Raw genomic sequence first — 11174 nt, forward strand, 5'->3', positions numbered from 1 at the left:
GAGGCTGAGGCAGAAGAATTGCTTGAACCTGGGAGGTAGAGGTTGTGGTGAGCCGAGATCGCACCATTGCACTCCAGCCTGGACAATAAGAGTGAAATTCTGTCTCAGGAGAAAAAAAAAAAAAGGAGTAAGACTTTGTCCCCAAGTGCTTATCACCCACACCTCTCATCTACTTTATTGGTTTTCAGACTGCAGGTAGAGACCCGTCAGTGGATTATGGCAAGCACTTTAAAAAAAATTTTTTTTTTGATGAAATGAAAATGAAACAGGACATATTTCATGAATACTTTTTTTCATGTAATCATATGTGTGTGTGCTGAGTCATGGTGTTCAATGTATATCTTTCCAAAAGTCACTATCAAGCCTTGGTTATTTATTTCCAAAGCCTGCAAATAAAATACACACAGGGTATCCCACATGTTAAGAATAAAATATTTACCCAAATCCAGGCTTTTTATTTCTGTCGACTGTCTTCTTTTCTAATCAGATTCTATTCATTTTTGAACATTTCACTTCAGAAATGGTTCACAGGACAGAGAAACTGGGACTTCACATGTATGCTAATCCTGTTCTTTTCTCTTTATTCTGTCTCTGACCTCTATATTTTCCTTCTTACTTTCTGTCAGAGAAGGAAGTCTTTGTGGTCTTACTTCCAATATTTGAATGAATTCCAGCATACATCTTAGAGCTCACGGGATGTCCAGAGATCCTTCCTAAGGTCCATCCCAGCAGCTACTGCCTCGGTCTATTTTTTTCTGCCTAAACTAGCGTTTCTGAAACTGTGCGTGCAGAAGACCCACTTGGGGAATCGATTAAAATGCAGATTCCTGGGTTTCACCCAGTAGGTCTCAGGTGGGGCTCACGAACTGCACTTTCGACCATCTCCCCAAGTGATTCTGATGCAGGTGGTCCAAGGCCCCCACTTGGATGAACACTGTAAACCATGGAGAAAATTCAGCTCCTTCCAGAAAGCTTTCCCCCTTTCACTCCTGATTCTGGTCATGCCATTCCACTTCCCTTCTGCACGAACAGCCTTGGTTTATGCCACTTTATGTTTATTTGCAATCATTTGCATTTTGCCTGAAAAGTTACTTTCTCTGGGTATCCTGTCTCCCTATTAAATGATAGACTCCCCCCGAAGAACTGTATCATTCATTGCTATTTCCCTAGAGTGCCCACCGGAGGGCCTTGCTCATGGCAGACTTGCCATAAACTCTCTCTGCACGGGACAAAAGCCTCCCATTTATCCCCTACCTGCTGAGTGGGGATCCCCATCCAGGAGTGCTCAGGGAAGGGGGAGTCTGTGTTATTCCCTGGATCAAATAGCAATGTTGATTGGGTGCTTTTGGCTCTGACTTTGTCCCTTCCTCTCACCTCCTTAGGAATCGGTACTAACTATTGAGTCCAGATGACCCCCTGGAGATTGTGGCTTCATCAAGGTCTATGAGTCCAGATGATCAGATCCCTGGGGACTGTAGCTTCATCAAAGGCTATTATATTCTTTCTTGTGTCCAGAAACACATCTAATAGGAGCCAAGGCAGAGGGCTGAACTGTAACTCAAACTCAGTAATTACTGGCAAGCTAGACGCCCAGGGCACAAAATTTAAGGAGGCACTCACTTTGAAGTGCTGACCCTGTACTTGCAGGACCTGAGGGTAAGTGTCTCCTTAACTTTTGGCCTAGGCACCTCCCCTGCCTCACCCTAGTCCCAGACCCGGTGGGCAGCCTAAGGCAAGCATCCTAAGACCTGGATCCTGACAATGAACCAAGAGAGAGGGCTGAGGGAGGTGTGGCCTGGAGACAGTCTTGTTCCTAGATGAAGCGGCTCTTCAGGCAGAGGTCAGCTTGTCCTATTCTCCTGTCTGTAGGAGCTGGCCTGTATGATAAGCAGCTTGGGTAAAACTGGCCCTGAATCCCTGAGTCTGTGTTGGGAGCCGTCAGTGTCGCCTCATTCGGTCCTGATGAGGCTCACGGTGTCTAGTTCCTCGGCCAGGACGAGGCCAGAGCGAGCCTCAGCCTCATGTCCTCTGACGCTAAGTCCACTGGTTTTTGTTTTTGTTTTTTTTTCCCTTCATTTTCCTTCCACAACTGTTCTGCCTTTCATGGAAAAGAGATCCTACATCCCCGAGAGCCACTTGTCAAAGGGATTAAAATCTTGACTGTCAGAAAGCTCATCCTTATATTTTATTCTTATTGCTTCTCCTGCCACAAACCACATTCCTTTCTGTTTTACCCTCAGGGGACATGAAGAACAGCCCGTCACTGGTCACTGGCCTCGGTGTGTGGGCACCTGAGGACCTTTTGGTTCGTGAAGTCTTTTCTGTCTTCTTTTTCTCAGGCACGTTAACTCGTCTCCTTTGCTGAAGATTGTTCTTTTTTTTTTTTTTTTAAAAGAAGAAAAATTAAAACAGAAGAGGAAGAAAAACAGTAGGAAAAGAGAAAAAGAAACTCCCATCTCCCTGAACTGAGGGAGATTGACTGTCTGAAGGCAGGAGATGAGGTGGTGACCCCCAAAACGCTGGGCAGCTTCTGTGCAGGCCAGGACCCTGGACAGAGTATACAGGAACTCCAGCCATTGCTGGGTCTGTCCATATAAGTGGCTCTTGGACCAAATCCCTTCCCAGGCCCCAGACCCGTACCTCTGCCTCGGCAGGGCCGACCATGAAGCGAAGATGGTGAAAAGGCCACTGGAGAGAGGTCTCTTCCCAACTGGCTTACCTGGCTCACTTGGATGCCTCTGCCACAGAAGAGTGGGATTTTCAGACTCCAGGCAAGAGAACAGAAAGCTGAAGACTAGGGTCAGGAACCCTTCCCCTCTCCTTCCCACAGCCCTGCCATCAGAGATAGTATGGCATCCCCATATACTGAGTCAGATGGCTGGAGTGAATGACTAATGCATGTCATTTTCAAGCTGCTCTCTCTGAACAGGAAAGTACATTCAGATCCAGGTTTTAATTGTGTGTGATTTTAGCTGAGATGGCGTTAATTTATTTCCTTTGCTACTTCAGCGTTTCTTCCTCTTTCATCACGGTGAAATTATCTGGAATGTATCTTTTTTTTTTCTTAAGGACAAAGGGAAGAAGCTGATCTTGCTCCTTTTCCACTGATTGAGGTTTAGAATGCTTTAGGGGCTGCCAGATGCTGTTTGGCGGGTGCTTCAGGATGGAGACCTTGTGGTCTCCTGCAACATACTTCCTGCTCTCCTCCTACCACGTTTGACGGAGGGAATGCTTCACGCTGCGGGACCCCCATTTCCCAGGCCGACCCCCTGACAAATCCACCAACACAGGGGAGTTTTCAGGCAGGTCTGGCCCCAGGAAGTTTCCAAAACAAGGGGAGCTCCCTTCCTAGCATGACCTTCAGAGAACAGCAGAACAACCGGACACTCACAAAAGACTTCTTGGAGGAAGGAGACAGTATTTCAAAGAGAGATGAGAAGAGAGGCATCTAAGGCCCCCTGACTGGTGTTCCGAAGGTTACACTTTCTGACTTCGGATGAGAGAGGGGCTGCCATTTGAGAAAGTGGGTAGGGCCAGGGTATTACAATAACCCCTCAATACAATATTTAAAAATTTTTTTCTTTTCACACAAACTTTCTTTGTAATAAACAAAAATACTACACATACTTTTGGGGACTCTACTGCACTTTGCTCCGGAATTTGTCTTCAATTGAGAGTTAGTTCTTTCCTATATCTCTGCGCTAGCTAAGACCATTTTATCAAGGCTGACTTACTCTAGTTTTTATTATAAAAATTAAATTAACATACTTTTAATTTTATTTTAACATTAATTTCAAATATAGTATTATAATATCATGTCGAATATGCTTTTCTGAACTCTACTTAAATCTCAATTTGGAGATTTAGCTCCCTTACCTCTCCCCATTGGAGAACTGCTAAATGGCTGCCTTAATCTAGCACAGGAACTCAAGAAAGCATTGGCCATGTTAGGCTGGGACTGTTAATGCACCATTTTGTCTTTTGTCCAAGTAGTTTTCCCCATTCTGTGAAATCAGCGTCTTCTTTGGTTATTCTGAGATATCAGAGATAGTGTGGCATCCCCATATATAGTAGGAAATTCAATAAACAAGTGTTGCATAAACCTTACCCTTTTGAATTACTATGCTACACCTGGCAAAGACCAGACACCCGGCACTTGACAAGGTGCTCAGTGTTAGCCATTGTTCCTAAGGCCCTGACACCCTGCCTCATCCACATGCCCTATAACCTGCCCTGTGTTAAGAAGCTCTAGGCTGGGTGTGGTGGCTCACACCTGTAATCCCAGCACTTTAGGAGTCCGAGGTGGGTGGATCACGAGGTCAAGAGTTGGAGACCATCCTGGTCAACATGGGAAACCCGTCTCTACTAAAAGTACAAAAATTAGCTGGGCGTGGTGTGCAGCTGTTCGGGAGGCTGAGGCAGGAGAATTACTTGAACTTGGGAGGTGGAAGTTGCAGTGAGCCAAGATCGTTCCGTTACACTCTAGCCTGGGCAATAAGAGCGAAACTCCAACTCAAAAAAAAAAAAAAAAAAAAAAGCTCTAGCTGGTGAGATGCTAATTTTCCTAAGGTATTCTAGGACTTCTTAAGACCAAAGCCCTCAGCATCCTCTTGGTCGGCACAACTTACCACTCACCTCTAAATGTGACCACCTGTCCAGATACTAGCTTCTTTTGTTTTGGTCTGAGACCTGTGCACATAGGAGGGTCTCAGCAAATGTTTATTGAGGGAATAAGGGAATGAGCTGGTGTCCTCCACTTGGCAGCCGCCCCAGTCACGTGAGGCAGAACCTGGGGGAGGCTGGGGCTGGACCACAGAACTCCTTAGTGAACAATTAAGCCTCTTTCATTGTGCTCTTGGTGCACAGGGCTCTGATTCACCAGTACACTATTATGGCTTGAAAATCATTCTGGGCAGCCTATCTTTCTGGTGTGGTTAGAGGTTTATGGGAGGCCAGTATCACTCTGCTGATTAAAATTTGTTTCTGAGTTCTCCGTAGGTGGCTTTGAATAGCTTTGGAGTTCAGATAGCTCTTCCTTCCAATTGCCTTTGGTCATGTCCCAGCTGTGTCAGCTGCAGTCTCAGTCTTTCTAGGGCAATCATTATCCCTTCCCCGCCAGGCGCTAGCTGAGACTTAGTGGACACCTCTGACCCTGCAATGGAGACCCCCTGCAATGGTTCCCAGATGTTCTTATCTGTCTGTTTACCCTCAACTGCAGTTTCTTAAAAACTAAGCTTATACTTAATCATATGATTCAACAATCATCTCACTAAACGTTTGTCCAAAGAAATGAAACCGTGTCCGCACCAAAACCTGTACAGGATGGTCCACAGCAATTTTCTTTGTAGTAGCCCCAAATGGAAAACAGCCCAAATGTCACTGAATGGTTGAATGATTAGACAAACTGTGGTATATTTTGCCTAATCTTTAGTTGTACATCAACAACAAAAGGAACGAAGTATTGATACATGCAACAACTTGGAAAGATCTCAAGGGCATTATGTTGAGTGAAGAAAAGGCAACTTCAGCTGGGTGCGGTGGCTCAAGCCTGTAATCCCAGCACTTTGGGAGGCCGAGGCGGGTGGATCACGAGGTCAAGAGATCGAGTGCGCCATTGCACTCCAGCCTGGGTAATAAGAGCGAANAAAAAAAAAAAAAAAAAAGAAAGAAAAGAAAAGAAAAGAAAAGAAAAGGAGGCAACTTCAGAGGTACTACATGACTCCATTCATAGGACATTCTCAAAATGACGAAATTGCACAGATGGAGAACAGATTAATGGTCGCCAGGGCTTGGGGATGAAGGATATGATGTAACTGTAAAAGGACCGCATGAGGGATCTTTGTGAATGGAACGGTTCCGTGTCTTGATTATGGCATGATACCATGAATGTTCACATGTGGCAAAATTGCATAGAACTAAACACACACACACACACACGCACGCATGCACGCAATCACACACACACACACACAAATGAGTCCTTTAAAACTGGCAAAATCAGAATGAGATCTGTGGATGGTATTGTAACTGTAACAGGTCCATGGCCCGGTGTGCGGCAAGTCGATATGCTGAGACACCAAGCTACAGCTGAAGAAATAGGTTTAATCTTGGGGCCACAGAAGGAGGAGATGGGAGGAAGCCTCAAATCCATCTCCCCAGGGAGTCTGGGGCTAGGGTTTTTAAGGGTTTTGGAGTGAGCCAAAGTGGGGAGATTGTTGACTGGTCAAAGAATACAGAGTGAAGTCATGAGACAGAGAGATAAAGAAATTGTGTTCTTGTGATGAGTCTGTTCCTCTGTGGGGGTCTTCAAATTGACTGACATCAGCTATTTCACTGGAATTTGGGATCTGAAGAACATCTTGAGCAATTCTTAAACCAAAGCTGAGAGATTCTAACATCAGAAATCCCATCTCTAGGAACGGTGGGGATGCAGGTGGTCAGTACCCCGTGTTGCATGCCTTTTGCTTACAATGAAGTGGATCAAAGTGCACCCTGATTAATGCTTAATTATAACTCTGTTTCTGCCCAGAATTCTTGTTAACCTGTGAGGACAGATTCAGTTCAAATGTCCCTTTGCTGGTTTTGATATTTTCACCAATAAAATAAGTAAATTATATTTCTCAATATAATTTGATATATTGTACTATAGTTATGTAAGAAGTCACTTGTGGGGGAAATTGGGGGTAGGGTACATGGGAGTGCCCTCTACTATTTTCCAACTTCCTATGAATCTATAATCATTTCAAAACAAAATGTTTTTTAAAAAAGAAACTTCAGCTTTGATAGTCCCGCTGTTTGTCAGCCTCCAGTCTGCCTTTGATCTTGGCATGACGTTCGGGGTGGTTTCAGAAAAGCCAGATTCTTCTGGCATTCTCAAATATTAAGAATATCATGAAAATGCTTCACTTCTCCTTCTAACCTACAATGAATCCATTTTCCCCAAGTCATCGTAATCTCATTTGGGAGCCCTGTATATTTCCAGCCCCTGCCACCTCTTGAGATATTGTATTCTAAGTGGATTATCTACCCTGTGAAGTAGAACTATAAACTTATTTTGCTTATTTGTTTATCCTAAGCCTAATCAGCTTCACCTTCAAGTTTAAGGAGGATCCTGAATTCAATTACTACAGGATTTGCCTTCTGCTTTGTTTTGGGGCCAAGTCTGCATTCCTTGAACCCATGACATGCTCATGGTGATACCAGGCTTGGCCCTGTAGTTGGCAGGGAGTACATAATGCTCCCTGCCCTGGGCGCTGGAAGAGCCATTCCAAGGCTCGATTCATTTAATCACCCTCATCCCCTCCCTACATCCCAGGAACAACCTAGGAGCTCAGAACTATCACTCTTCTGCCCAAATGTCTGGAAGGGAAAGACATAGACTTTCTCCTGTTCCATCACATTGTGGCCCCAAGCATCATCATCTAGACCCACCCCCATCTTTCGAATCCTGATCTTGTGGGGCTCCAGGAATGTAGACAATCAGCGAGGACAGTGTCTCACTGTTTTTCCTATCTCCTTTCAGACAGACTGCACTTACCTGGACAGAACACCTCATTCTGTGGGGAGGACACTGAGACCCCACAGTGATCCTGGGCAGAACTGGTCTGCAACCGAGCATGCTACTTCATGCTGTCTCTCTTGGAGTACACATTCCAGAAGTTTACTTCTGGTGGGCAGTTCTGGTTTGTTCACCGGGAGAGTTTGGTGACAACAGGACGTGGGACTCCACCTGAGCTTCCGTGGAAAAAACTTAGAGAGTCCATGCCCACTCTCTGCTTCCCATGGGCCAATTCCTCAGGAGGGGCTGAGGGGTAGGGGAAGCTCAAGAAAAAGGAGATGTCCTTGGCCCTCTGGGAGCTGCTTTGCCTTTTGATGCTCCGGCATTTTGGAGCACTGGGTTTAGACTCTGAAGGATTATCCCTGCCAGGGGCAGAAAGGCTAAGCTGCTGAGGGTGCAGACACTTGGTGTGACACTCAGGAATATTGTGAGCATACTGGAAACATCACTTGATGGGTTAAACACTTTTCCAGCACACACACACACACTCTCTCTCTCTCTCTCTCTCTCTCTCACATGTTATGAGCCTGAGCATGCTTCTCTCTGCCATCTAGCCTGACGAGTGGCTAAGGACACAAAGGGTAAGGCCCATATTACCTCCTCTGATCCCGGACCCTGCCACTTCCTGGCCATGTGACTTTGGGCAAGTCTTGTAAACACTCTTTACTTCCATTTCTTTATCTTTAAATAGGGGTAATGAATAGCATGCATCACCTGATAGAGTTGTCATGAGTATTAGAAGAGAATGTATATAAAGTGCCTAATCTGGTCCCTGGCATTTAGCGAGGCTTCAATAAATGTAAGTGATTTTGACACGGCTGATCATGATGATAGTGAGTATGAATATTCTGAAATCATTCCATATATGCATCCCTCATGTTTCAGCTTAGACACCACGTCCTCTAGGAAACCCTGCCAGACTCCACAGGGATAGATTAAGAGCCCTTCCTCTGGGTCCCCTATCACCCTGTATTGTCTACCCTAACATTTCACCTTGCACTGTTTTGCCAGCTGGACTGAGTTGAGACCCGCATCCTTGTTTATCTATTGCCAAGGTTTAGAACAATGCCTGACAAATAGCAGGTGCTCAAGAGATATGCATTGAATGAATGAATGAGTAAAGAGATGAATGAGTGAATGAAAAGGTGATACATAAATGTGGGACTCAATAACCCCTCTCCTGGCTGGGCACAGTGGCTCAAATCTGTAATCCCAGCACTTTGGGAGGTCGAGGCGGACGGAGACTAGCCTGGGCAATGTGGTGAAGCCCCATCTCTACGAAAAATACAAAAATCAGCCAGGTGTACACTTGTGGTCCCAGCTACTGGGGAGGGTGAAGTTGAGGATTGCTTGAGCCCGGGAGGCGAAGGTTGCAGTGAGCCAAGGTCATGCCACTGCACTCCAGCCTGGGCAACAGAGTGAAACTCTGTCTCAAAAACAAAAACCAAAAAATCCCTCTCCTGACTGGGCGTGCTTGCTCATGGCTGTAATCCTAGCACTTTGGGAGGCTGAGGCAGGAGAATCACTTGAGGCCAGCCTGGGCAACATAGTAAGACTCCACTTCTACAAAACAACAACAACAAAAAAGAAAACAAACCTTTTTATACTGGTACTAATCCTGCTCTGGGCCTTGGCTCATGCCATTTCTATCTGTGGGAATGTCTTTCTGTATCTCCCCGTTTTTCTATAATATTTCCATTCTTCAAAGCCTATGTGGAGTCCCCGCCTCCTCTCTGAGGCCTTCCCTGATTATTTCAACTTTCTGTGAGCCTCGAGGGCCAGGATTTTACAGTGTTCTGCTCCATATCCCCAGAGTGCTTGTAAACCTCAGGGACTCCATACATGTTTATAGGTTGAGAGTCAGAGCAGGCCAGCAGAGACAGGGGTAGGACTGCAGGGTGGGACCCATGGTGGTGCCTCTCCCCCGCCTCTTACCTTGGTAACCTTGGACAAGTTCCTTGCATTCTCCGACTCATTTTCTTCAACTGTCCTAAAAATGAAAAATGCCTACTTCAGAGGGGTGATGTGAGAGGGTTCATGTGGGGCCCCTGACACACAACATGTTTGCTGTTACCGTTGCTCTTCCTTCTGCCACAGCCACTCCTGTAGGCTAGCTCCTACTGAATTCATTATGTTGCCTGGCACTTTCCAGCATCTTACCCTGATCTTTCTTCTTCTTTTTTTTATTCTCAAGACAGAGTTTCACTCTGTCGCCCAGGCAGGAGTGCAGTGGTGCGATCTGAGCTCACTGCAACCTCCGCCTCCTGGGTTCAAGCACTTCTCCTGCATCAGCCTCCTAAGTAGCTGGGACTACAGGAGTGTGCCACCATACCCGGCTAATTTTTGTATTTTTAGTAGAGACTAGTTTTCACCATGTTGGCTAGTCTCAAACTCCTGACCTCAGGTGATCCACCTGCTTCGGCTTCCCAAAGTGCTGGGATTACAGGCGTGAGCCACCGCACCCGGCCACCCTGATCCTTATTCTAATCCTGTAAGCAAGGCCTTGCTCTCCTTGTTTTACAGAGGAAGAAACCGAGACTCAGACAGGCTGGGTAACATTCTAAAGGTCACACAGCTAGAAAATGGCAGTGCCAGGAGTCAAGGCCAGGTCCATCTGATAACAAATCCATACATGTTATAATATGATTCTGGGAAGAGCGCCTGGGTCCAGATTCTTCTCTGCAGTGTTGTTCTCCAATGTTGCAAGTCACTTAATCTTTCCCAGTTTTCTTGTAATGAGATGGTTCTGATAGGTGGTTTTTGATGTCACTCTTAGCCATTACGTCATGATTTTCTACTCAACTGTGAGCTCCTCAAGGGCGGAGACTAAATATCAGTCCAGGTTACTTCCCTAGCATCTCTCATTCTCCTTACCTGGAGTGGACCCCTACGTGTCTGTTGAATGGATGTTAGACTGACTGAGGCTGCGGTGGGTGGATAGGAGAGGGGTGGGAGACTTATTGCATGCAAATAAATTGACACTGAGGTATAGGACACAAGTCTAGTGGAGGCTGTTTTTTTCCAGGCACTTTAGTTTTTTTACTTATTCCCTTATCCTGCAGGGCAGCTGCGCTCACATCTCACCGTAGTCCAAGCTTAGGAGGTCTTAGAGGGGTAAGCTCCTGGCTGTACTAGACCAATGTGAGACCTGGTGTGTATTTGATGAGTGAGCTGCACTCTTGACCATTCTGTGGTTAAGCATGAAGGGTTGGAATGAAGGGAGATGGGTGACACCAAGTCCAGTTGCCATCAGCAGAGGGATGCCCAGGCTGGGACAAGGGGAAAGAGAAGAGGGGGTTCTGTCATCGATCTGTGTCTGGGATAAAGAGGGCAGAGAGGAAAGTTGCTTAGGCTGGCAGTCCTAAGGAGAGGGATTTCTGAACTGGTCTAGGTGAGCCTGTGGTTTGGGTGGCTATGGAGAGAGAATGGTCTTGACCTTGAGCTGTGGCTGGAGGTGGTTATCTGTAGTGGGCAAGCCAGGATTCAGCAACTGAGTGGCTATGACCCACCCTGCTTTTCATGGTTTGGAATAGCTGTCTCCTAGTCTGTAGCCAGGAAACTCAGTTTTCTATACTCAGCTCAAAGTGTTGCCTCCTCCATGATGCCTTCCTGGAGG

The sequence above is a fragment of the Cebus imitator genome, unplaced genomic scaffold, assembly GCF_001604975.1.
Source record: "Cebus imitator isolate Cc_AM_T3 unplaced genomic scaffold, Cebus_imitator-1.0 Scaffold38, whole genome shotgun sequence".
NCBI classification, from domain to species: domain Eukaryota; kingdom Metazoa; phylum Chordata; class Mammalia; order Primates; family Cebidae; genus Cebus; species Cebus imitator.